The 27,522-nt window shown below is 49.8% G+C and overlaps 1 protein-coding gene and 1 long non-coding RNA gene across 5 annotated transcripts in view; one reads left to right on the plus strand and one right to left on the minus strand.

Moving 5' to 3' along the window:
• The window catches only part of PKIA (cAMP-dependent protein kinase inhibitor alpha), a 72,925-nt gene that overhangs the window by 26,161 nt on the left and 19,242 nt on the right, over positions 1-27,522 (plus strand). The gene's annotated exons all lie outside the window — the stretch shown is intronic.
• LOC149869370 (uncharacterized) lies at positions 619-15,826 on the minus strand. Of its 2 annotated transcripts, none has more exons than XR_016441466.1 (3): positions 15,502-15,826; positions 11,875-12,005; positions 619-1,292 (listed from the first exon to the last, which is right to left on the minus strand). It is a non-coding gene; the product is annotated as an uncharacterized LOC149869370 (long non-coding RNA). The 2 variants fall into 2 exon arrangements; XR_016441467.1 differs by lacking the exon at positions 619-1,292 and adding an exon at positions 10,262-10,972.

The following is a 27,522-nucleotide window of genomic DNA, read 5'->3' on the forward strand; positions in this document are numbered from 1 at the left end:
ATCAGAAGGTCTTAACCAAATAAGGTTGCTTTGTGTGGCTTGTGTGAATTCACTCTTATGCGATGACCATTTTAATGCTAAAAATTTGTTATATGCAAGGTAAATTCACTCTTATGTGATCTATGTGGTAGAAGCCCGCAGTCAGCTGCTTTGTGCAGTCCATTGTAGGAGTGACGCACACCAAAATATAGTTTCCTGTGTGGCTCTGTGCTCCTCGCTCATTGTCTGCGACAAGTGTTTCTGTAATTGCCATCCCCATTATGGTAACATTCACCATCACCCTGTGCTTGCCGTTAGTGAATATCAAAATTGTCTTGTAAAAGTGGTAGAAATGGGTCTGGGGGTCAGTACAGTTGAGGTCTTGGAACATATCCCTATTTGTTACATTGTAAAGTGGGTTTCATTTATGTGAATTCGAGTTGTGCACCGTTTTCCAGGAATGCATGTACAGCATAAAGCAAGGGAAACCTGTAGTCATGAAATTACAGGAGATGTCCAGTTGTGAATTAGAAATTGGCTTAAAGATAGAAAACAAGCATGAGTATAAATGGTTTTTCAGGATGGAAAGAACAGTTTTATGCTGACCTTGATGAAATCCTGTCATCCTGAAACAGGACAAGAGCATCCTCCTTGGAGACTTGAATGCAAGAGGTGGCTGGGACTTTAACATGTGGAGGGGCACCACTGGGAAGGAAGGAGTAGGCAAGGCCAATTCCAACAGCATCTTTTTATTTAGTAAATGTGCAGAGCATTACTAGCACTATCTTTAGACAATGTGACAAGTACAAAACTGCATGGCAACACCCCTGTTTGAAACAGTGGTACCTCCTTGACTACATCATTGTAAGAGTGTGTGATCTCAAAGATGTTCATATCGTGCCATGAGAGGAGATGACAACTTCTGGACGGATCAGCACTTAGTGAAATCAATCATGTCCGTCCGGAGTTGCATTGTGGAAGAAGACTGGCAAGCTCTAAAAGATACCATCCATGAGGCTTGCACAGAATCAATTGGCTTTATCATCTGATGCCATCAGGACTTGTTTGATAAAGTCCTTCCTTCTCAATCTGAATAGAAAATCTTTCTGTGACTGGCAAAACCATCCTACGTCTGGACAAAAGCATGGAACTTTTTGATGACTTAAAGCTGACACTTAAAGAAAGATTTGAGAAATCAGAAACAAATGGTGGGAAGAAGTGAAAGAAATCCAACAATTTGTTGATAGTCATGACATGCAGAGCTTCTTCAGTGTAATCAAGGCTGCGTATGGATCAAGTTCTTGTGGACTCACCTGTGTAGATTGGAAAACAGCCTCAAAGACAAGTCCATGAAAAGCCACTGGAAGGAGCACTACCAAAACCTCTTGAACAGAGAATCAAAGGTGAATGATGAACCCATCAAATCCATACTGCATTATCCAGTAAGGGAAGCACTTGCCAGTTCACCAACCTTTGAAGAAATCCACAAAGTGGAAGAACAACAAAGTGCCTGTCCCTGATGACATACCAGTTGAGGTCTTCAAAGTTGGTGGGGAAACTATGACCAACAAGCTTCACACAGCATTTCTCAAAATCTGGAACCCTGAGGAAATTCCTGCTGATCTGAGGAATGCCAATATTGTCACCAGTTTTAAAAGGGAGATAACTGTGGAAACTATTAAGGTACTGCCCTCCTTTCCATTTCTGGAAAGATCCTCACTGAAATTCTGCTGAATTGACTGCTCCCTCTTGCCAAGGAAATCCTTTCCAAGTCTCAGTGCAGCTTCAGACCATTGAGAGACACCATGGACATGATTTTTGCAGCCCAGCAGATCCAGGAAAATGCCGAAAACAACACAGAGAGCTGTGTATAGCATTTACTGTTTTGACCAAAGCCTGTGACTCTTAACTGTGAGGCTTTATGGAAGAATTTATCAAAATTTAACTGCCCCAGAAATTTATTATCATTGTAAGATGCTTTCATGACCAGATGACTGCCTGTACAAAATGAGTTTTCAAAATCCCATCAACTAACCCCTAAAACTGTATGAACTTTCCTTTCATAGATGTAGCAGACTAGAATAGAGAGCCTGGCTTACAGTGTGTTTTGCCTGGGTATCTATTTCCTTGGCATGGGTACAACATGTTTGTTGCATTTGTGCATTTTTAATAGACAATCATTTGAAAAGATTGGCCTTTTCCAAGCATGACATAATTGCTCAATGTATCATGAGTAAATTGAGGTTTTACTCAGTTTTTGGCATTCTGGAGAGAATGGGTTGGTTATTTATATACTAGCTAATATCCCATCAAGAATGATGGATTTCAGGGAGTGTTTACATGGCACTCCCTTTGCCCCCTGCTCACCCTTCAGGGCCAGCCACGTAAAGACTTCTTCCACCACCACCTCCAGCCTCTGGCGTGGGGCATCCCACCATCTGCCTCTCCCTGCTGGCTGTTGTTGGGACTGGGCAATGGAGGGGTGCTGCCACCATGGCACCCTTCTTCCCTTACTTCCTTCCTCCCTGGGCCCTCACCAGGCTGCTTTTTGCTTTTTTTTCATTATGTAGGAAGTTGAAGATGTTGTCAGGTGTATGATTGGATAGAGCAGGGTAGGAATCATTTATAGAGGGCTTTGGTCTATACAACTCTGTGGCCAGTGTCCCAACCGCATAACGGCATGTATTACAGTAATTTAATATGTGTAATACAGCAAAGGTGTCTGTCACGATGTGATGTTATGAATGTAATGACATGGTACTATTGGTTTGATGGTAATTAGTTTGTCTTTGCTCTCTATATTGGACCTGGACCCTGGAGATGCCAACTTTCTGTACCCCAAACCCCTGAATAAAGTAATTAAAAAGTCAAAAGTCCTCCCTTCCGCTTTGGACACACCGGACCAGGCTCGCTTGGAGCTGTATGGGGCGATCCCGAGCATAAGACTCCCCGGCTTCCTATCTCTTTTCTTTTCCCACTCTCACCTATCTAAAGGTCTCTAGCCTCTGTTTATCTTGCTTTCTCTCTCTTTTCTTGCTGTTTTGCAGCTTTTTCCCCCCCTTTTCTCTCCTCTTTGTCCCATCCCCCCGTACTTCCGGTCTCTTTGTCTTCGCCGCCTTCTTTCTTACTGTCTCTTTCTCGCTCTCCCTCTTTTTTCTTTCTTTTCTGCTTGCTTGTAGCGGGGAGTTATTTTCCATTAGCTTGCCTTTCGCAGGGTGCTCTAAATTACCCCTTTTCCCCCTTCCCTTTTTGTTTTTGTCTTTTTTTTTTTTTTCCTCGCTTTTTCAAACCCCAGCCGCTTTTTTTTCCCCACCCCCTTCCCCCCTCCCATCTGGAGTTTTTGTGGCTGCTTTCCCGGACACTTATCTTTTTTAGTCACTATAAACTTTTTTTGTTGTTGCTCTGCTTAGTTAGAGTTGGGAATTAACCCTGTCCTGTCAGGAATGGCTGCTCCTACAGCCAGCAGCTGGCACGAGGATGCCTCCCAGAACCTTCCCATTACCTGTGGGTTGAGGGTGCACACCCCTCCCTTTGTTGGGGTTGAGGTCTGCGTGGATGCTTTGGCTAGTCTCTTGGGACAGCAGACCATCCGTTACGCAGGTCGTGTCAACACGGTCCCAATGGTCTACCTGAGCGACCCCACCCTAGTCCATAGGGTGTGCGTAGAGGGCCTGGACATTGCGGGCGCGCATTATTTTGTCACCCCTCTAGATAGCCTGGCGGTGAGGGTGGTGATCTCCAATGTGCCCCCGCACGTGACCGATCGAGACCTGACCGGGGTACTCGAGCCCTATGGGGTGCTTACGAGTCTCTTTCGCTGGTTGACCATAGGGAGCAAAAACCCCAAACTGAGGCATGTCCTGTCTTTTCGAAGGCAGGTGTTCATGCTCTTTAGGGAGGGCTCACGGTCTCTGCCTCAGTCCTTGAGCCTCTTGTCCAACGGGCGGAGGTATGTGATTTATTTTTCTTGTGGGGAGGCCACGTGCTTTCAGTGTGGGAGCTCGTCCCACCTAGCGGCTCAGTGCCCACGGCGGGGATCAGCCAAAACGTCGGCGACTGCAGCGACGCCAACAGACAGCCCATCCACTTCCGGGATGCAGGCCCCACCCAGTGAGGCCGAGAGTCTTACCCGACCTCCTCCTGCCCCTGTTCCATCTGAAGGGGCTCAAGTCTCTGGTGTGGGAGTGTCGTCCGGCGGAGGGGCTGGGGCTAGGCCCCAGCCCTCCCCCCCATTCCACCTACGGTGCCCACTCCCACCAGTGCAGACACGGCACTGGGGGAGAGGCAGATGCTTCCGCTTCCGCCCTGCCTGCTCTGACCTCCCCGATCGAGGCTGGGGTGGTCAGCGATTGTGGCACTGAGGCCCCATCGGACGACGGGGCTCAGACCTCCTGCAAGTTGCTCTCCACCACGGCTTTGGCTGAGGTGGCTGGCTCTGGGGAGACAGGCCAGGCACAGTCTGGCCCATCCTCTGTGAAGGATGGGTCATCTGCCACAAAGCAGAAGAAGAAGAAGAAGAGCAACAAGGAGAAGAAAGTGAAAGGGACCCCTCAGGACGCCCCATCCCCACTGAGGCCTTCCTCAGCTGGTGCTGGGGAGGCCCCTGCTGGAGAGCCTGGCCCTGCCCCGGCTGTTACGTCGGCAACCCTGCTGACTGGGGATGAGGGCAGTTTGGAGGTGGGGGAGACAGGGGTCATTAACGCCTCACCCGTCTCCCAGCTCTCGGAGATGGGGGGCAAGAAGACGTATGCACAATGTGTCGCCTCTGGAGGTCTGACCCAGGGAGCAGCAGAAGAGTCTGCTGACCTCTTGGTCACGTCCCAGGCCACTGAATTGGGTGAGGAAGCTTGTGAGATGGAGATCCAGCTTTCTGAGTGTCGCAAGCAACCTCGAGAGCGAGATGACCTCCCCCCCCAAGAAGGCGGGGCTTGCTCCTCAGGAGCCAGACCTCGACCTGGACGATCAGAGGAGGTTGATGGGCTTGGATATTGAGGGTGTGGATGTAGCGCTCCCAGCCAGTGTGCGCCCTCGCCGCTCCTCTGTGGGAAATGTGCAGCCCATGTTGGCAGACCCCCCCGGGTCGGTCCTGACTATGGGGGGCTCCTGACCTTTCTAAAGCAAATGAAAGGACAAAAGAACATAGCGGCCCGCATCACCCAGTGGTGTGCGGACCCTAAAGTGTTCATCAAGGCTGCCAGGGCGGCGGCCAAGCTCATGCAGTAGGATCTGGGCACTAGGCAGATGGCCTATCGTCTGGAGAAGCTCGCCCAGCGGGTGAGAGATGAGTGGGGCCTGGTGGGGTCCCTGGACTAGAGTAGGGCACGATAGGCCTTTTCTTTTCGACCTGTCTCTGCCTTTGCTCGGCTCTTGGGGGCTTTTTATCTACGCCTTGCCTCACTCTTCTTCTTCTCCCAAACTCACACCCGTTGCAGCCACAACCATTGGCACTTTTAACATCAACGGCTGTCGAGACCCGGTGAAGCGAGAGGCCGTGCTGGAGCTCCTGTGCCAGAAGCGGCTGGCTGTCGCCTTCCTCCAGGAGACGCACTCCGACAGGCACAACCAGTTGGCCTGGCACGCTGCCTGGCAAGGCCAGGTGTTCTTGAGTCACGGCACCAACCTTAGTGCCGGGGTCGCGACCTTACTATCCTCACAACTGCAGCATGACACGGCGGTGGCACAAGAGGTTGTCCCCAGCCGCCTGTTGACGGTTCGCGTCACCCTAGGGCAACACCATCTGCTGCTCGTCAACATCTATGCACCTTCTGATGGCCAGGAGAGGGTCACTTTCTTTGAGACCTTTGCCAGCCTTTTGCTCCAGGTCGGCGAGGACGATGACCTGGTTCTTGTAGGCGGGGACTTTAATTGTACCACCGATACCCTGCTCGACCGTATGGGGCCCGAGCCTCACCTGCCCTCAGCCCGCAAGCTGCAGTCCGTCTTGGAGACTGCAAGTCTCGTCGACGTCTGGCGAGCCCTGCACCCCGACGCGCGCCAGTACACCTGGGCCAGGATGAGTGCTGGGGGTCTCACTATGGCCCGCCTCAACCGCATTTATGTCACCAGGCACCACCTGTCACTCCTATGCAGCGGCCGCATCGTTCCCTCGGGCCTGTCAGACCACGGCCTAGCCTTTTGTGAACTGAGCCTGCCAGGGAGAACCTGTGCACGAGCGCCTTATTGGTGCTTCAATGTCAGCCTGCTTCAAGACTCTTACTTCTGGGACTGCTTTGCCAATTTTTGGCGGGGTTGGGGGGCCACAAGACCGAATTATTCCTCCTGGAAGCTGTGGTGGGATGTGGGCAAGGTACAGATTCGGGCCTTTTGCCAGCAGTACACGCAGCTGGCCACCAATGAACTGTGCCGCCGTATCAGAGAGCTGGAGGAGGACGTGGTGAAGCTCGAGGCTGCCCTGTTGGCAGCCGGCAGCGATGCGGTGGTGCGCGAGAGCCTCCGGTTCCAGAAGAAGTGCCTGCGTGACTTGGCGGAGAGTGCGGCCCGTGGAGCGAGGATCCGCGCCTGCTGGCAAGAGCTGGCCGAAACGGATGCCTCGACCCGCTTCTTTTTCAACCTGGAGCGACGGCGGGCAGCGAGCAAAGTCTTAGATCACCTCAGGACCTCTGAGGGCCAGGTCATCACTGACCCAGGTGAAGTACGTGAGCATGCTGTGGCTTTCTATTGTGACCTGTTTGCGGCTGAGCCGTCCTGCCCTGGCGCTGCGCGGGAACTCCATGCGGGCCTGCCGTGCCTTGGTGCCTTGGAGGCTGGCGAGCTTGAGCAAGAGTTGTCTCTGGCGGAGCTGGTGGCGTCCGCCGCTGGCCTCGCCTCCGGCAGGGCCCTGGGCCTCAACGGGCTACCTGGGGAGTTCTACAAGGCTTTCTGGCCTCTTCTCGGCCCCTGCCTCCTGCGCGTTTTCCAGGAGAGTGTTGCCGACAAGGTCTTGCGGATCAGTTGCCGCCGTGCAGTGCTCACGCTGCTGCCCAAGAAAGGAGACCTTGGCTGCATTAAGAACTGGTGGCCGGTCTCCCTGCTGTGTGCGGATTACAAGATCCTGGCCAAGGCGCTGGCCACCCGCCTCCGCACTGTCATGGCCTCTGTCACTGGGCCTGAGCAGAGCTACTGCGTGCCGGGCAGAACCATCCAAGACAACCTGTTTCTGCTGCGCAACCTACTTACAGCCAGCGACCTCTTTGGCCTGGACGTTGGCCTTCTCTCCCTGGACCAGGAGGAAGCCTTTGACCGGGTGGACCACGCCTACCTCTTTCGGACCCTGGAGGCCTTTGGCTTTGGGCCCCTTTTCGTCGGCGCCCTCCGGGTCTTGTATCGAGACGCTTCCAGCCTGCTCAAGGTGAACGACGTGCTCTGTGCCCCGTTCCCCGCGCGCAGAGGCATCCGTCAGGGCTGCCCCCTGTCAGGCGTGCTCTATGCCGTGGCCATTGAGCCACAGTTGCATGCGCTGTGGCACCGCCTGAGCGGTGTGGCCTTGCCACCAGCAGTGAGCCCGTCTCTTGCCCCTCCGCTGCGGCTCTCAGACGATGTGACCGTCTTCCTTAACACCCAGGAGGACGTGGAGGCCCTGACAGCCTGCCAGCGAGCCTATGAGCGCGCCTCTTCGGCCCATATCAACTGGGCCAAGAGTGATACCCTGCTGCTTGGAGAGTGGATCGCCACGACCCCCCCGGCCTTGCCCTGGGGCCTCAGCTGGCGCTGCGAGGGCCTTAAGATCCTGGGCGTGTTGCTGGGGCCACCGGCCTTCATGGCGCGCAACTGGGACGGCCTCGAGGAAGGAGTGAAGGCCCGCCTGCAAAGGTGGCACTGGCGCCTGCCCAGCCTCTCCTACCGTGGACGCGTCCTCATCATGAACAACCTAGTGGCGGCGAGCCTGTGGCATCGGTGCACCGTACTCGATCCGCCGGAGGACCTGCTCGAGAGACTCCAGCGCCTCCTGGTTGACTTCTTCTGGGACGGGCGCCACTGGCTCCCACGACCTGTCCTTTACCTACCTGTGACTGAGGGGGGCCAGAGTTTGGTTGACCTGGCGAGCAGGGTGGTCTCCTTCCGCCTCCAGGCCCTCCAGCGACTCCTGCACAGCGAGGAACACCCACCTTGGCAGCACCTGGCATGCCGGTTTCTGCAGAGGGTGGGGGCCCTCGGCTTTGACCGGGAGCTCTTCCTGCTGGACCTCACGCTTTTGAACTGGGCCGTGCTTCCAGCCTTTTACCGTAGCGTGGTACGAGCCTGGCAAGCCACATTCCACCTCCAGTCCCAGGCCCGTCACCTTCAGTTCCCGTGGTTGCTGGGGTAACCCCTGGTGCACAACCCGGCGCTGAGGCACCCCGTGCCGAGCCTGGCCTCTGCCAGTCTCACAGCCGCTCTCATTCAGGCGCGTGTTCTCCGCCTGGGCCACCTCCTTGACCCCGCTCGGTCGACCTGGCTCTTGCCTGAGGCCTGGGGCAGCCGGCTGGGCACGTGCTCCGTTCGCAGCCTGGGCCGTCTCCTGTGCGACATCCGGGCTGCCCTCCCTTTGGAGGCGGCAGCCGCCCTGGAGGACCATCTCCGGGCGGGCCAGGTCCCCTGCACTGAGGATGCCCCGAGCAAGGCTTTCCCTGCGTTACCCCAGCCGTGGCCGACGATCTGGCCGGCGGCCCTGGCACCCTGCTGACGCTCCCTGTGCCTCCTGACAGTGACACGGGTTGTCCTTTTGCTTCTCTGTCGCGTAGAGGTTTATACGCCTGGGTGATCCACGTCCGCCACGCCCAAGTGCTGGCGGGCCGCCCCGACACACCGTGGCGACGGCGCCTGGGGCCGCCAGGTTCCCCACCGGCCCACCCGGCGTGGTGCACATTGTATAAGCCACCAATCGCCAAGAAGACTGGCGACCTGCAGTGGTGGTTGCTGCACGGCATCCTAGCCACCGGTACGTTTGCGTCCCACTTGGACCCAGCCGCCTCGACAGCCTGCCCTCTTTTCCCGGGGGATGTCAAGGAGACCCTTTTTCACGCTTTCCTTGATTGCCCCCGCCTGCAGCCGCTCTTTGTCAACCTCAGCCTGCTGCTGCGGGCTCTGGGCAGGAGCTTTTCGGAGACCACCTACGTGTGCTCCTGCCCGTACTGGGCGGCTGAGAGGGGCCCCGTCTGCCTGGCCAACTTCGTGCTGGGTCAGGCCAAGTTGGCCGTCCTCAAGAGCCGCCGGAACCGGCTTGCCGGGACCGGCTCAGACGATGTCCTGCGGCTTTTCCGCCTCCTGGTGCAGGCGCGCCTCTCGCTGGAGTTTGAGCACGTTGTGCTCCGGCGGGCGGTGCCCGCCTTTGAGGCGCGCTGGGCCCTTGAGGGCGCGCTGTGCCGGGTGGAGGACGGCCGTCTCAAATACGCGCTCTGATGTCATGACCGGTCTGGGCGACCGGGCTGGCTCGGTGTCGAACTGCGACTTCCAGCTCTGCCGCGTCCTGGGCCCTCGCCAGGCTGCTTTTTTGCTCTCTGTTGTGTGGAAGTTGAAGGTTGTGTGACGTGTATGATGGGATGGAGCAGGGTCGGAATTGTTTAGGATTGTGTGGCCGGCACGCCGACCGCGTAGCATGTGAGACACGACGGGAAATGCAGCGAAGGGGTGTGTCACGGTGTGATGTGTTGGTGGTTTGGTTGTTCCGGGGATTGTTTGTGCTTTCGCTTTGCAAGCGGTCACCATTGTTGTATCCCTGAACCCCTGAATAAAGTATTTAAAAAGTCAAAGTCCTTCCTTCCTTCCCAGCCTGGACAACAGTGGCCACCATGACCCCCCCCCCCTTTGCCTTCCCCCTGCTGTGTGGGTCTGCCCAGGCCCACATAGCCTCCCTCCTTCCCTGCCACCTTCCCCTCCCTGCTGGCTGTTTTTCAGGGCACCCTTCCTCCTCCCTTCCCTCCCCACTGCCCGGCCCCAAAAACAGCCACCACCATGACCCCTCCTCCCCCATTTTACCTCCCCTACTCTGCTCCTCCCCCTCCCTGCTGACTGTTTTGGGAGGCATAGAGGATGGGTGGAAGGGGGGCACCACCACCCTGATTCCCCCCCCCCCCTCGCCCTCAGGCAGGGGGGCATAGGGAAGCCCGACTGTTCACTGCCATCACACGCTTCCCTGTGAGTGGCTCAAACTTGGGCCCACACAGCCAATTGGCACCCACCCTCTCGACGGTGCATGTGCAGTTGGCCAAAAGCGTTATAGACAGACAGACACACAAACAGACTAAGCCCTTTATTATATTAGAATATATATATTTTTTCCTTTTTTCATGCTTCTTCCCTCCCCTTTGTGTTTAGCTTAAATAGTAGAAAAAATATCCTACTTCAAAAGATTTGTGTTTTGAACTTTTGCTGAGACTTGAGACAATAGAAGCACTTAAGTCTCAAACAAGCACAGTTAGACCCTCTATACATGTGCTGGTTTAAGGTGCAATGGGGCATTTCAGCTGAGGGGCTTCCAGTCATGGGGGTGCCACATGCACCCCCCAGGGCTACAGGATTATGGCAGCCATGATATCCCTGGCTTAGGGGTGTGTGAAACCTCTGGGGCCTAGGGATCAAGTCAGGTTTCACACAGCCCTGAGTCCTGAGGATCACAGCTGCCATGATCCCTGTGACTCGGGGGTTTCATGCTGGGCATGGGGCACCCCTGTGCCTGACAGGGCTCCTGGCCGCAGGAGAAACTCTGCTGCACACACACATTAAAGCTGTACAGCGTGTATCTATGAAGTTAGTACATATTTTTGAGGTCTAACTTTATAGGTGGTTGGACCTTTATATTGTCTGAAAACTACTTTGCACAAGTAGCTGGTCTTAAGGTAAAGGCACGGTTAACCAATTAATTGCACAATACCTGGAGGGGGTATTGTAATACCTTGTAGAGGGGGCCTTAAATTCCCTGTTGTTAGCCTCTGGTATTTGTACAAGCTGTTTGTAGTGGCTGGTGGGAGTTGTCTTCCCATAAATAATACACTGATATGCAGGGATCCTGGTTTTTCTTGAAGAAAAAAAATATCACAAATTTTCTAATAAAACCCCCAAAAATCCATGATTAAAATGAAAACCCCCCAGCATCCCAGCCATGCTCCTGCCCCTCACCCACCACCTACTGGAGGGGGCTCCCAGGTGCCAGAGCCACAGGGCCAGGGACTCAGGTCCTCACCTCCCTACCCCTGGCAGGAGGTGGTGGTTGCTGCAGCCTAATGGAGCCTGTCTCTTCCCCGCCTCCCTCCCCCGCCGCCTGCCCACTGCCCCTGCCATGGCTCACACTCCTCGGGGGCAGGGGGACCCATTCCCCCCACATCTGTGTGCAGGTGCTGGGCTCTGCACTGCCTGCTGCGAGCTGCTGCCCTCCCTCAGCACCTCCCCAGCCTGACATGTGTGACCCAGCACTGCAAAGAACAGTGGAGCTGCACAGGAAGTTGCCTGCCACTACAAGCTCCATGTTGCCTTGCCTGCACAGCTGTAGCTGGGGCAGCATATGGGGTTGTGCGTAGGGAACACAGGCAGTGCAAAGCTTCCTACGCGATTCCACTGTTCCCTGAAGCACCGGGTCACACCTGCTGGGCTGCGGAGGCCCTGGGGGAAGGCAGTAGGGTGGGGAGCATGAGCCTGTAGTGGGCAGCGTGCAGTCCCCACCCTGCACACAGATCTGGGGAACACAGATCCCCCCCGCCCTCTGGGAGTGTGTGCTGCGGTGGGGAGCTGGCCCTGCCCCCCAACTACCTGGACGAGCCACCCATGGACCTATCCTGTCCCCATCAGGGCCCTGCAGCTGTGCACTGCAGCCCCAGGCCCTAAGCCTCAGGCACTGTCCAGCTGGCAGCAGCTCCAGTCCTGCCCAATTCCCTTTCTCCCTCGCTATGTGGGCCTTAATTCCTCCCCTTTCCCCCAACTTACCTGCAGGAACTGCTTTCCAGGCTGCCCGGGGCCTTGTATATGCACATGGCACCCCCTGCCAACCTGTAGAGGGCTCATCACAAAACTGCAAAATCTGTGGGCTTCTCCGGTAAAATCCACGTTTGCTTCTGCTAAAAGGTAAAACTCACAGTTAACTCTGTTTTTACATGGGGAACAGAAAACCCAGATTCCTGCTGATTATATGGGTACTTATGTTTGCACATAGAAACATCTCTATGTGCAGGAGTAAAATCTGTGGACTCACTGTTGTACACCACAACTGCTAATTAAATAGTTGTATATGCAAGCCACTTCTTGGTTTCCATCTGTTAACAGCACACAGATATTTGTCGTTATTGTTAACAAGACAGCTTGGCTGTTAGTATCATTTCTAAAATTCAGGACTGTTAATCCCAACTGTTCAAACAAATGTCAGGCTTCCTAAATCAAGAAATTGTGTTATTTAAAAATAACTGGGGCGTTTTTACATGTCTTATGGGTTTTCAGCCTTCAGGAGGTCCTGCTTTACATTTTCTCTTGCCAAATGTGATGCCTTACCTTTTTTCAATTAAAAGTGGATTTTTTTCTGTGATAGCACTACTCAAGGACTTGGGGCTTTATTAGAAGAGCAGCATACTTCACACAATCTGCAACAACATGGTGGGAGTTGATTAATGCTGAAAACGTCTCCTGTAAAAGCTGTGATTTGACTGGCTAACTGAAAAGAATTCCAAGTTACACAAGCTGAAAGGGAACTTTCTGTCTCAAAGAAGACAAGGTTCTTTGGGTGAATCTGTTATCTTTTATTAGACCAACTTAAATAGTTGGAAAAAAAATTAGGAAGCTATCGGGTTTAAAAACCCTTCGTCAGGCTGAGGAAACCTCTGCAGTTGGTGAGTGCTCTTCCTGGATGGAATGAATAGTAAGGAAGCCAGAGGCTGGGTTGGTATGCATGCAAGAAACCTGAATGCTTGCTAAAAAAACATTTTCCAACTATTTAAGTTGGTCTAATAAAAGATATCAGATTCACACAAAGAACCTTCTCTGCCTATGTCCTTAGACCAACACGGCTACAACCTACTACCCTGTCTCTCAAAGAATGCATTTGTCTGTATTTAAAAAGCTGCTTCTCTAGTCACTACACAATGCTCAGAGGTCCAGCCCAGCTGGGCAAAGGAGGCTGTGCTTCACCGCTCCCCGTTCTTCCATCCCCTCCATTTCATAAATGCTTCGGAGACGCAGCTCAAAGATAAAACTAGTTTTGTTCAATTGCATGGTAACTGAAGGATGCCATCTGCCACCATGATGATCTATAGGGAGAAGGAGGAGTTTAAAAAACAAAATAAAAGCTAGTTTCTTTTTTTAAACAGTAGTTACGGTACTTTGAGGGTGGTAAATTCCTTTAAGAGTGTTTTCAAACTCCTTTTGGGAACAGATTGTATATCCCTTGGAACTAGCACTTGCTGAGCCAGCTCACACAGTTAATTTTTGGTGCCCATAGAAAACTCCTGTAATGTGGGGAGCTCCATCACAAGCCCACTTTCACATGGCAGAAGCAGCTTGCTGTGCTCAGTTATGGCTCTTTCTATGGATGGCCTAATACTTCAGATCTTGCAGGCTGCATGAAAAATAGTAATCACTTCCGGCCTTTGGCATACTGCAGGCAGATGGACCACAGCAGGCAACTTTAAATACAAGTAGAATGGCTGAGCTTGCCAATGCATTTTACTCCCTCTGGCTATGGAAATCTCTGCCACCTCCATTCTGGTCTCCACAAAAACAACTGCTGGTGAAAAATGCTGAAAGGAATGATAAAATAGCTACCAACTTCCTAATAGATACAAAGGGAATGTCCGTGGTATTAAAATCCTATTCCTGGTGATAGAGCTTGTCTGTTACTCCCCATGTCAATGGCTTTCACAATATTTTGGGCCTCTTCAGGTTCTGATACAGCACAATAAGGTATGTTGACTAAGGAGCCCTGTGCTTCTATTGTCCTGAATATTGTTATGGCATTGAGTTTACTTAGAGAGAACATGGAAGAAAACGAACTCATACGCCTTTACCTTTCCAAATGACAGCACTAGAACAATGAGCAATGATCTGAGTGCTTGCAGGGCAAGGTCTCTTGAGGGCAAAAGAAGGTATTTGCCTAAAAACAAAACAACTAGAAATGATTTAATAATACCTTTTTGCTTTTCAGTGGAAGGACATCAGAGATGCAGCTCCATGTCTCAAAGTGCTCAAACTGGCATGTTCTGTGAAGACTGACAAAGGGGAATGTCTTCAGAAAGACTTTCTGCCTACCAAGTAGATTATTTCTTTAGCCTTCAGATTAAGGGGTCTCTTCTAATGGTGTTATAATTCTCAACTAGGCAGTGTCTCCTGCTCCACTGAATAAAAGAGGAAAAGGAACAACAAACCATAACCTCTGTCTATATATAGTAACACATGCATGTGTGTTACTATATATAGACAGAGATTAACATGTGTGTATATATATGTGTGTATAAAAATAAATAAATGAAACTATGGTTTGTTCTCTCTCTCTCTCTCATATATATATATATATAAAAAAAAATATTAGACATGGAGAGCGTGTGTGTGTGTGTGTATATAATCAGGAACTCCATCCACAGGGTAACCGGACAGCTTGTCAGATCGCCTGCATAAAACAATGAGGAACGCACCATAATATGTATATAAAAAGAAGATCTTTTGGCTTGTTCCTCTATATCAGTGATCACACACTTAAAGGAAGACTCAATACTCAGATGGATGCATGCATGCTTCTCTGCACTTACTGTTAAGAGAATGCCTTGAATTTAGCATGTATCAAAGTTATTATTTAATCAAAGATTACTGACAAGCCTGGGGCCAGGGCCACCTAATCTTATGGTGAAAACCTTAATGGAACATTATAAAAAAGTGTAAATGGATCTAAAAAGGCACATACAAGACGATTATTATTTCATCAGGAAGTCCTAACTAGGCTACACTGTTGCTTAGCAACACAACCAGGCAGCCTTTAGAATCGAAAGCAGCCAGTAAACACAGGGGAACAAAAAGCAAATATGATTGAAACCTTGAAGTGTAGGACTTCAGCTAACAGAAATCTGAGTGAGAGCGTGCACAGTATATAGAGTATGTATTTATCATAAGGTAGTGGATTGAAGTGATTTTTACTGAGGCGCATAAAGCTGAAATGCTGTCAGATAAATTGTCCTATAACTGCTACATTTTCTTTAAAAGGTAGGCAAATTGTTTAGTAGCTGGGAAAACTAATTAAATGTAAAGTAGAAGTTAAATGCCTGACATTACTGGTGATCTATATATGATCATGAAATATTGATGAATGTGTGCTAAAGGACCCTGGCTTAAATATTTTACAGATCATCATGCTTTTGGTTTTTCAAAAGCTGCTTGATTCTGTTCATCAGAGTTCTAATGTATAGGACAATACTAATTTCTTGGATTTCAAAACTGGCCAAATAGCGTTTATCTTTGCAAATGCTGAAAATATGCAGCCTCGTGTATATTTTTGAACTCCATGGTTGCATGACAAATAGCAAATATAAGGAAAAGGAATGCCTTGTGTCCATGTGAAGCAATAGAGAATTTCCTTACCTGACTAGTAATCTGTTGTTGTTAAAATCAAATGAAGAGCCCTCTGAGTAGCCTACGGCCGCTGATTTCTCTTACAAGCAAATTGACTCCAACATTGGTGGTTCTTGCCGCTGCTACTTTTGAAGCTTGTGCAGCCATGAGCTCTTCTGGTCTGGATGCTGCTACACATATTTGGATGATGAGTTAAAGGGTTGATTTATATTTTCGAAAAGGTCACCAAATGTTATCAGTTGCTTTATGGAACTGTGACCTGGTTAAGAGAGGCTTGGCATGAAGCATATCCAGTGCTTCTGTAATGGCCTAATGTGCTGTTAAAGAAATAAGGGAGCACTTGATAAAAAAACAAACCCAAAAATGAGTAGTTATTGGAGTGTCCTTTACATTGTCTCAGTAAAAGTGTAAAATTCATGGCATCTTAAGTTGTGTGCAAAATTAGTTCCTGCTCAGATGGTGCTAAAATCAAGATTGTGTGTTTAAGCATGGTCTTCCTAATTATAAGGAAATATAGATATAGATGAAGCTATACATCTGAGAACCTTTTAATAGGTTTTGAACTCAAATTCACAATCTCAGTAAATGTGGATTTGCACTATCGGTAGGGATCTACTTAAAGTGCTGATTATAAGCTAGACATTACAAAATGCCATCCTAAACATGGCCTTACATTGTATATCTGTAAGGATATAGAGGACAAGGTACCAGTGTTGACCAATGACAACAAGGCTATCACCATATATATATGGAGAGAGATATGTGGTAAATGTGTATATACCTCCGTGTGCATGTTGGCCAAAATATGTGTTGCCAGCACCTAAACACTTATCAGCATGTTGGAGACTTTAAAAGTGACCATATCATTTGGAGGTCTGAAAAATTGGACAAGAATAGAGAAGAACTTCTGTACTGGGCAACTCCACAAGATTGCCACCTGCTATGTGATGCCAAGCAGCCTGGAACATTTGGATCAGCGTGGTGGAGGAGGTCCTACTATCCAGATCTCTGCTTCATCTCCCATGATGAAAACAGCTTTCTTCTCCAAGAATTGTACTTTCCAAATTTCCCTACACACAACATAGGCCCATTGTCATGAATATAGGACTTCAGCTTCCTTCCCATAACCAAATCCAAGCCAAAAAGTCACTGGAACTTTTGGAAGGTGCATTGTGCAGTTTTTATACAGCATATATTGAGGCAAACACAATTCTATCCAACCTTTGGCCCCAAACTACAGCCATTTTGTCAGCCTGGTGATGAAAGCAGCAAAGAACGGTATATCTTGCAGCTTCTTAAAAAAGTACATGCCATGTTGGTTATCAGAAACTAAAACCCTCTCCGAACAGTACCAAAAGGACAAAAAATAGGCCATGACAACAGCTCTTGTAAAGTTGTTGAACTCAAGAGTGTCAAGAGCAGTGGCATGAAACAGCCAAGAACCTTGACTTCACAAAGTCAAACCACCATACCTGGAAGCGTCCTTGGTCTCTTGGTGCCACTACCCTGCCAACATACCGACCATCCCAAGTGACGCCTGATTCCATCGCTTCTGTCTTTGTCCCTAATTCAAAGGTGCCAGTGATCAAAACAGTCAGGCAGCATGTCCACAAACAGCTGCAGCAAATTTATTCAGCCTGCTAACCTTCCTCCCTTTTCTCCATCCCTTTCCCACTGGATGAAGTAGACAAAGGGCTTGCAGCCACAAAGTCTGGAAAAGCGGCTGGCTGTGCCGTAGTATTCCCAGAGTTCCTTAGGAACCTGGGACTGTTCTCATGGACTTAACTTGCAAATCTTTTCAGCAATATACATTTCACTGGTCAACTCCATAAAGAGTGAAAAAGAGGCAAAGGTCATTGCAGCCAGAAAGCCTGGAAAGCTTGCTGATGACTCAGAATGCTACAGTCAATCTCATCTATCTATGACATCTAAACTTAAGGAGCGACTAATCCTCACCCATCTGAAACTCATCCTGGCAGCCATCATACTCCAAAGAGCAAGCCAGCTTTCAGAAGCTGTTGTAATTGGGTATTAGCACTGACCAGTCAATTGAGGCCAAATTTCAGTGCAAATTTGATAAAAAGGGTAGCTTTTATAGACCTTTCCTCTGCATGTGACGTGTGGAGAAAATGACTTTAGCAAAAGTTGGTGTATGTCACCAAGTGCAGACCAACTCTCACACTTTTATAAATGTGTTCCTCTCAAACGCTAGATTCCAGGTACATCTCGGTGAGAATTTAAGCCACTGGCAAGTGCTGAATGACAGTTTCCCTCAGGGGTCTGGTCTTTTCAACCTATACACCAGTGATATGAGTAGTAAGTGGTGCTCTAAAATCCACACCGATTCCGTGGCTGCTGGTGTTATCAAATACCTCTCCCTCCACAATGAGAAGGGACTCAACCATACTTCAATACTATGAAAAGATTATGGCTGACCCTGAATTTCCGTTGTATGAAGATATTGCCCACCCACCAACATCTAGACTTAAGTCAAGGAAACCTTTCTAGTTACACATGCTCCAACTTCCATCGTACAGTCTGGATGCTGAGAGCCACTGGCATGAAATCTGGTCTGCAGCAACAGCGTGAAACAAATTTGGTTGTAGATCCAACTATCAAGCTTCTAGGTTTCTGTCTGCAACATAAATATTGAACTGTGTTGAACCACATTCATATGGGACATGGAAGATGTGTCTATTTAGTGAAAAAATGGGGCATCAAGAACTTGCCAAACTGCATATGTGGTGAGTGCAGTGTGAGACACATTGCAAACTCCTGCCCTGAACTAACTCGTATATCATGGAAGGATTTAAGCAATCACTTAGTCAGCCCAGTTGTCATCAACTGACTATCAGACTTCAACATACAGCTTTAATTAACCTGTACCTTCTGTGCTGTTGCTTGCCCTAACCATATGAAAGAAGAACTTAAAGCAGGGGTTTTCAACATTTTTTAAGGAGTGTACCCCTTCTGTTCTGGTGGCAACGGCCAGATGTGGCGTAGAGGGGCAGGGCTCGCATACGACGGCACTGTGGGGTGTAGGATGGCAGTGGTGGCTAGCCAGGCAGTGCCCTTGTGGCTGGCAGAGGGGATCCACTGCCCTCACCCTCCCCTTGGCCCTGCTTCTGGGAGGCAATGGCAGTGGTGAGGGGTGGTGGGTGATAGCGCTTCATCCCCACCTGGCCACCTGCACATGCCCCCCAGCACCCTTCAAAGTACCCCTGGGGTATGCGTACCCCCAGTTGAAAACCCCTGACTTAAAGAGTACAGAGACAAAGTAAAAATTCCAGACCACTCGCAGCACCCAAGACCATTTTCATGGTTTTTTTGCAGTGAGTCCCCTCCCCCTTCTGCTAATTGACCAAGGGGTCCCAGTGGGCCTGCCCCTTGGTGCTGATTAGCAGAGTGGGCTGCTTTTTGTGCAGCCCTGCCACTCGCCACTGATTGGTGGAGAGGGATGGGGCCACATAAAGGCAGATCTGTTGGCCAACTGATGGTGGAGGAAGGAGGGAGTAGCTGCCATCTTGGCTCCTCCTCTTGGTGCAAGCAGTCCCTCCCTCACCCACTGGGGAGCTAGCATATTATTTTTTGTAAGGTTATTTTTTTCCTAGTGATTCCATGCAAAATTATGAAGAATACCAGTTTCTTGGTGATCATGGAAAACCACCTTTTTGTGGTTTCCATGAAAATCGCAAATTGAGTAGATCCCCAGCTATAGGGCAGTTGTTGAACTTGGCAGTGATCTATCACCGTTTTTCCAGTTTAATGTCTGAACATTAGCTTGGTGTTCTACTATTGGTGCTACAATAGGACCTATAATTGGCTGTTCTGGCTTGCATGTCATTGTCCCTCTGCCACATCTCCCCTTTCTGAAATGCATTTGTTTACAAGGTGACACTTTAGGTAATGCAAATCTATAGCACACTTTGCGCCATTTTATTGGCAAGTGCTTTCCATGTGATTTGGCCTACGACTAGTCAGAAAATGGGGCAATCTTTATAGACTGCAGATATTTTTGACTGAATTTAATTGTAGCTGTGAGGGTTGGCCAAGTGTGATCCCAGTATAAGGCAGGAGAAAGCTGGGCCATTATATTTATAGAAATAGCACATCATGGTGACTTTAGAATTCTTTGTGTACGATGGGGGAAAATGAGGGAAAGCAAAATAGTCACTCATGCCAAATCTTGATCCCACAATAGTTGGTAATGGGTGGAAAAAACCTGCTGATCTCATTGGCAACAAGATTTCGCTGTTGGGAATAAAATGCCTCTAAGGTAAAGCAAAGTCCCATATTCAGAAAGAAAGTGCTTTTTCTTTTTATTTAATTAATTATTATAAGTAGAGTCCAGAATGTTTGCAGTAACCTCTTTATTGTAAATGCAGAGATGCATAGCTTCTTAAAATGACTTTCTACACTGTTAGACTTCTAAGTGAGTCCTGCATAGTTTTCCACCTCTCTGTTATGATGAATTGTTAAGAAATGAGGAGTATTTGCAGTGCTGGCTAATTTATTTTCATTAGCTGTTAGCTTTATTGACATTTTAAAACCAATAATGAACAACAGCAAGACTTACTGTCATACTAATGAAGTAAAATCCACACAATTAATGCATGCTAAATCTGTTAAGGCAAATTGGTTTTTGCAAGGGTAAGAGAATGAAAGTAACTGTAAACATTGCTTGTGTTTTCAGCAGTTAAAAGATCCTGGATTGGAAATCTTCATTGGAGATGTATTTGTCTCTGTTAGAAACTATAGTATATGGCATCCTTTTATCTGTGAAAGAGGTGGATGTTGCAGCCTAGAAACTGTGGCAAATATAATAAATTGCGTAGTGAGTTTCAGCTAGTCAGATCTCCAGTTCAGCTGAACAGTTCTCCCCTCATAAATATGAATCAAAGTTGTCCTGCACTACAGAACTGGTTCATAAGAAAACATGGTTGGTTCCCATTTAACTACAGAAAGTACATCACAAAATATGCTACATATCTCCAGTCTCCTGTCTTTGTTTTGAGCTGTTCTTTTATTTATTTGCTTGAGGCACCCTTTGCTTGAGGCACCGCCACCCTTTCCCTGTTGTCTAAAGTAAATGTCAAGGAGCATGTGTCTTGTTTGTTTGTTTGTTGTTTAAACACAGTTGCATTATAAATCATAACAGTGTGCATCCGGAACAATTAAGAGTGGGGTGAAGAGTAAAGAAGAGAAATAGCTACTTCTGCATAAGCATCCATGTGGCTGAAGAGAAACCCAAAACAGACAAGAGGAAAAAAAAATCTGAGAAGAATAGAAAATTCAAGTGGTAGTACATGATTCAGGCAGCTGTTCAGACATTGCCACTCTCTAACCATGTCAGCAGAACTGCTGCAAGCAGATGCAGGCAGGGGCATAGGGGACACAGTCCAGCAGAGAGGTGGGGCAGCGTGGTGTGTGCCCGTTCAGGCACTACTCAAGAGGAGCCAGGAGGTGGAGGCAGGGTAGGCTGGGCACCACTCTAGTCTGCTTGCCTTGCTTCCGCACACCAGTAGCAGTACCTTGCTTGCCACACTCTGCCGCTCCACCTCCCTGCCAGACTGCCCTGTGCTCCTGCCCATCTGCCTGTGCCTCTGTTTCCAGGATTTTTTACCAATCGGCTGGGACCAACCTACAAAATCTGGGACTGTCCCAGCCAAAATAGGGTGAAATATTGTCACCCTATTTCTAAATGTATTTTAATCCTTTCTGCCAGTTGTATACTCAGTATATAACTGTGAAGCTTTGAAAGGTGGTGATGGTTGGGGGTCAGTGTCTGTCCCAGATAGGCCAGTGATTCTCAACCAGGGTGCCCTTCAGATCTTTCCAAGTGTGCCACGGGGTGCCACACTATGTTAGTATTGTTAGGAGCACAAACATGATTTACAAAGTAAATTCAGAGATTTCAAATAGGAATCCACAGTACTAAAAACATGCTGGCATGCTGTGGTCTTTCAGTTCCTTGCAGCAGAAAATTGCTCTTATTTTTTCGTAGTCAAAAAATGAGTAAAAACTAAGAGCTGGCATTTTCCAAGGGATGCCTTCAGCCTAATAAGGGATGCCTTGAGTCCAAAAAAGGTTGAGAGCTACTGAGATAAACATCACTCATAGACTTAAGGCAGGGGCAGGCAATTATTTCGGGCAGAGGGCTGCTTACCCAATTTTGGCAGGCTGTTGAGGGCCGCGTGGGTAGCCCCGCACCTTGACAGGTGCCCCACCTCCTGGTCACCATCTTGGGACCAATGTCCTAGGGCCAGCACTGGCAGGGAGAGGGGGGAGCTGGCCTGGCTCCATAAAGCCCCTGCTAGCTGGGACCCCACGCTCCTGCTCTGGGCCCTGCTGGCACTGACCCTGGGTCACCAGTGTGGGCCTTGTGCTCCCACTGCCTCCCTGCCCACTCACACGCAGTACCTCCCAGCCACATAGTAAAGATGGGGCCAGTGCACAGCCCCGACCCCCTGCTCACTGGCAGGAAAGGAGCTGGTGCTGAGCATGGTGAAAAGTGGCTCCTCACCTGCCCCATGGCTGGTGTTCCCTGCTGCAGGCACTCACAGCCCACATGGGCCTGTCCTAAGCATAATTTCATAGTTTCTAGGGTCGGAAGGGACCTGAGCAAATCATCAAGTCCAACCCCCTGCCATGGCAGGAAAGAGTACTGGGGTCAAACGACCCCAGCAAGATGTTCATCTAGCCTCCTCTTAAAAACCCCCAGGGTAGGAGCCTGCACCACTTCTCTTGGAAGCTGGTTCCAGACCCTAGCCGCCCTGACCGTGAAATAGCACCTCCTGATATCTAACCTAAACCTGCCCTCTGCCAGCTTGTGACCGCTATTCCTGGTCACTCCTGGCAGTGCTCAGGGGACAAGGGACTCCCCCAATGCCTGTTGGTCCCCTCTGACTAGTTTGTAACAGGCCACTAGATCCCCCCTCAGCCTTCTCTTGTGGAGGCTGAACAGGTTCAGGTCCCATAGCCTGTCCTCCTAGGGCCTGCCCTGCTGCGCCCTGACCATGTGAGTGGCCCTCCTCTGAACTCCATGTTGTCCACATCCCTCTTGAAGTGCAGCGCCCAGAACTGGATGCAGTACTCCAACTGCGGCCTGACCAGTGCTGCATAGAAGGGGAAGATCACCTCCTTGGACCTGCTTGAGATGCATCTGTGGATGCATGACAGGGTGCAGTTAGCCTTTCTGACTGCAACCTCACACTGCCGGCCCATGTTCATCTTGGCATCGATGATGACTCCAAGATCCTTTTCTGCCTCTGCACTGACGAGAAGGGAGTTCCCCAGCCTGTAGATATGGTGCTGGTTCTTCCTCACCAGGTGCAGCACCTTGCATTTGTCAGTGTTGAATCCCATCCTATTCTCATCCGCCCACCCCTGTAACCTGTCTAGGTCTGATTGTAGCCTGTTCCTCCCTTCTAGCGTGCCCACATCCCCCAAATCTTAGTGTCATCAGCAAAGTTGAACAGGTGCTTTTTACCCCCTTGTCCAAGTCACTGATGAAGATGTTGAACAGTGCGGGCCCGAGGACCGAGCCCTGGGGGACCCCACTGCCCACATCCGTCCAAGTCAAAAATAACCCATCATTACTGCTCTCTGGGTGCGGCCATCCAGCCAGTTGGTGACCCATTTGACTGTGTGTCTACACCACAGTCCCCCAGTTTCTTAATAAGAAAGGGGGGAGAGACAGTGTCAAAGGCTTTCTGAAAGTCCAGGAAGACTATGTGCACTGCTACCCCTGCATCTCAGGATTTGGTGATCTGGTCATAGAAGGCCACCAGGTTGGTCTGACAGGCCCTGCCTCTAATGAACCCGTGTTGGTTGCCCCTAAGCATAATCTCCCCTGCTGGCCCCACATGGATGTGTGCCAGAATAATTCTCTCAAAAAGCTTGCCCAGTATTAAAGTAAGACTAACTGACCTATAGTTTCCCGGGTCCTCCTCCCTCCCCTTTTTGAAGATGGGAACCACAATGGCCCTCTTTCAGTCTTCTGGCACCACACCAGAGCACCATGAGTGCTTGTAAAGGCCTGCCAGGGGTCCCGCAGTGACCTCAGCCAATTCCCTCAGTACTCGGGGGTGGAGATCGTCTGGACCAGCTGATTTGAATACATCCAGTCCCTCCAGATGTTCTCTACCTAGCTCCTCACTAGCCCTTGGCCTAGGTATGCCTCCCCTGGGGTGTAAGGAGGGCCTAGAGGTGGGGTGGCTGTTCCAGTCCCTGCTCAGGAAAATGGAGGCAAAGAAATCATTACATTTGTTAGCTTTGTCATCTGGTGTGACAACCAAATTTCTTAGTGTGTCTTGCAGGGTTCCCACGTTACCCGGAACCTTCTTTTTGCCCCCTCTGTATTTAAAAAAGGACTTTTTGTTTTCCTTGATCTGGGAACATAGTCCCAGTTCCATCTCTGCCTTGGCCTTCCTGACTGCCCCCCTGCATCACCGAGCAACTGCAGTATAATACTCCCTGGTGATGGCCCCTCCCTTCCGTTGGGTGTGCACCTCCCTTTTAGCTAGGAGACATTCCCGGATGTTTTTGGTGAGCCATGGGGGCTTTTGCATCCTCCTGCTCCCTTTGATCTGTGTTGGGATTACCTCCCTTTGGACTTGGAGGATCATCTCCTTATGGAGTGACCACTCTCCTTGGACACCTGGCTCCCCTCTGCTCCAAGACCTCAGTGCTTCCCCAACTATTCTCCTTAGCTCATTGAAGTCCACCCTTCTGCAATCTAGGGCTGCTGCCTTGCTGTAGACCTTTGCCACCTTGTGCGGGATGATGAATTTGAGCAAGCGATGATCGCTGTCACCCAGGTGGTCGAGCACCCGCAGCCCCCTCACCAGGTCGTCACCCATGGCCTGCAGCAGGTCCAACAAGGCATCTCCCCTGGTGGGGCTGTGCACCTCCTGGGTTAGATGGAGGGTCCTGCATTCTGGCTAGGAACCTACGTGAGCAGTCAGACCTGGCCGACTGCTCTTCCCAGCAGATGTCTGGAAAGTTCAGGTCCCCCATGATGACCACATCCTTTGACCTAGCTACCTCCATGAGCTGACTTAAGTCTAGCTCTTCCCCTTGGTTGGGTGGTCCGTAGTAGACCCCCACCATTAAATCTCTTTCCCCTTGACTGCTCTGTATTCTAACCCAGAGCACTTCAGGCACACGCAGCCCCAGGCAGGCTGCAAGTGGTTACAGCACAGGGTGCTGGCCACGCGGCAAGTGAGGGGCCGCTTTTCCCCACGCTCAGCACCAGCTTGTAACCTACCCCACTGCCAGCCTGGGCCCTGTTCTGGCGCTGGGCTCACCTGTCACACCAGGCAACGTTTGCTGCTGCTGCCCTCCTGGAGCACGTGCTGGGCAGCCCAGAAGCAGCGGTGATGAACACTGCCCAACACAGCAAGCGGGGGGGGCCGCAGCCGCTGTTGCCACGCGCAGCCCCTACGGGTGAACCTGGAGCCAGCACGGGGCCCAGGCTGGCAGTGGAGGTGGATTACAAGGTGGTGCTGAGCACAGGGGAAGGGGGAAAGCAGTTCCTCCCCGCCCCGTGCCTGGTGCCCCAGGCTGCATCTACTCCCAGCCTGCCTGGGGCTGCCTGTGCCTGCTCCAGACAGCCCCACAGGCTGCAAGTGTTTGCACCAGGGAGTGCCAGCCACAAGATGGGGAAGGGGCCGCTTCCCCCGCCCCCACGCTGAACTTTTCCTACCCCCCCTGCACTCCTTCCCTGCCTGGGGTCCCCCCCTTCCCCCTTACCTGAGGTTCTGGCATGGGGTTGCCACATGCTCCCTGGCCAGAAGTTACAGCTGGGGGAGGCAGGGCCAGGAGGGCCCTGCTCTTGTGGGAGCCCACCGGGCTTCCCCTGGGTCCTACTGCCCTTGGTTCGTATCATTTTTGACCAAAGGCAGATAAATATTAATTTTCTACGTTTTTAGGTGCCCCATGGGCCGGATAGAATGGTCTCACAGGCCAGATCCAGCCTACAGGCCATATTTTGCCCACCCCTGACCTATGGTTTTTGGATGACTCACGAGTACTTGCCTGAAAAACATGATTCTAATTAGAATTCTGAGGGTGTGACCTTAACTTCTTACATAGGCTTGTCTTTTCCACAAAGTTATTTCAAGCCTTTTAAATTTTGTCTCAAGGCTTTGGTGGAATGGATATATCATAGTGTCTGTGTGCTTGTCAAACAAAGAAGCATTCCTTGGTCAGTGAAAAGGGTCTTGCCACATTCCTGATGGGTAAGAGTGGGATACAAGACACTTTGTTTAGTGCTGCTGGGTCACCTAATAAGAACTATGATGAAGTGATTTCTTCTCCCTGTATCCCTACCCCTCTGCTCCAGTCTAGAGTTATATTTCTTTTTGAACAAACAACAGTGTTATGATCTTGACTCTAGGATATGCACATCACTCTGTGCACATCACTCTATTCTAAGTAAATAGTTACTAGTACTACCCACACTGCCTCTTTTTTTTTATAGCCCTATATCAATCATCCTACAGCACAACTGGTGATGAAAATACTTGACAGAGCTCTGCCTGCTGCATATCACTTAAAATGCCTGGGACTGCCAAGCTTTGTACTCCTGACTACTGTGGCTAACACCCTGAGCCTTGATTAGGGGTTTTTTGTGTTACCCAATGGAAATGCAGTTATCGTTCTGTAAAGGTTATCAGAAGTCATAAACTGGAAAGTATCTTAAAAGCTCCCTGTAAGCCATAGAATAGAAAAACTGCCTTGGTTTTCAGAGTTTTTTCCAGAGTTTGCTTTTTTTTCATCAAATAGCCTTTTTCAAGGAAAAGTGAAGAGATTCCCTATCCTATACCTGTGTACCATCCTCCACTTTTTTTTTTCTATTACTATGACTAGCTCAGCAATGTAATGGGGACAGGAAGTCCTCAGCTTTAGAGCTCATCACACTTTCCTATTTAAATTGCAGGCTCTCAAACTTGAAATGTTTCCCCTCCTGCCCTTCTCCCTTGGTAAAGGCTCTTGGTATGGTTAATTGGAACCCAATTTAAATGTAACAATCGTTGCCCGTAGCAGCTTACCAATTTAAAACCACAAACAAATTAACATAGATGTTATACATTCATAGATGTTATACATTAAGGAGCTCTTTGTGGAGAAGAGTACTCAAGCATTGTATCTTTATGAAAAACCAGGGCCCACTATAGTGTATGTTGTTTCAGTGGTTCTGCCATTTTCTCCTCCCTATGCCCAAACTCTAAAGTAGAACCGGTAGAAAAATGGGTGGATGGGGGGTGGGTGTTAAAAACTGTAACGACTTGTCCCAATTTAATGTGAGAAAACCCTATTTCCATCTATGGAAAATGCAAGTACTGAATACAGTCTCTAAAAACTAGAATATTTTAATTTGGAAATATAGCTATGTTTCTTTATGGAGGTTTCTGTCTGGATGCTTCAGTCTTCTCTGGACCAGGCTTCTTGTCAGACAGAGGGAGATTCATTCTGGGTCAAATTTGCCGTGCCAGTAGCATTATACTCAAACACACTGGGTATGTCAACACGTGCATTTATGGCATCTTAAATTTACTGTGCAGTAATTTACTGCACCGTAAGTGGGGGGGAAAGCTGGTGTCTACACATGCAGGTGACCTGTGGCTAAATTTAGTCCCAGGTCAGAGCAGTCTGCCATGCGGCCACCAGGGGGGGAGCTCCATCCTCCAGCCATATGGCTGTCAGCACTTGGGACTAACTTTAGTCCCAAGCTGAAGCCAGAAGAGGTGGCCAGCCAGGAATCCCGGGGCTGGGCTCAGGTCAGCACCCTAGTAGCTGGGCAGACCCAGCAGGGAGGCCCCCTGGGTTACTTCAGTAATGCGTCTACACGTGTGCTACTGCACAGTAACTAATTGGGCGTAAAGTTGATACCTGCATGGTGCGGGTGTCAAATTTATGCTCAAGCTGGCATAAATCATTGTATTTATTAAGCAGTACGGCCATACACGTGTGGACACGAACCTTTACTGTGCAGTAATGTTGGTTACTGCACAACAAATGCACATG

Source organism: Crocodylus siamensis, chromosome 3 (assembly GCF_052110815.1).
Source record: "Crocodylus siamensis isolate JL-2025a chromosome 3, ASM5211081v1, whole genome shotgun sequence".
Lineage (NCBI taxonomy): Eukaryota > Metazoa > Chordata > Crocodylia > Crocodylidae > Crocodylus > Crocodylus siamensis.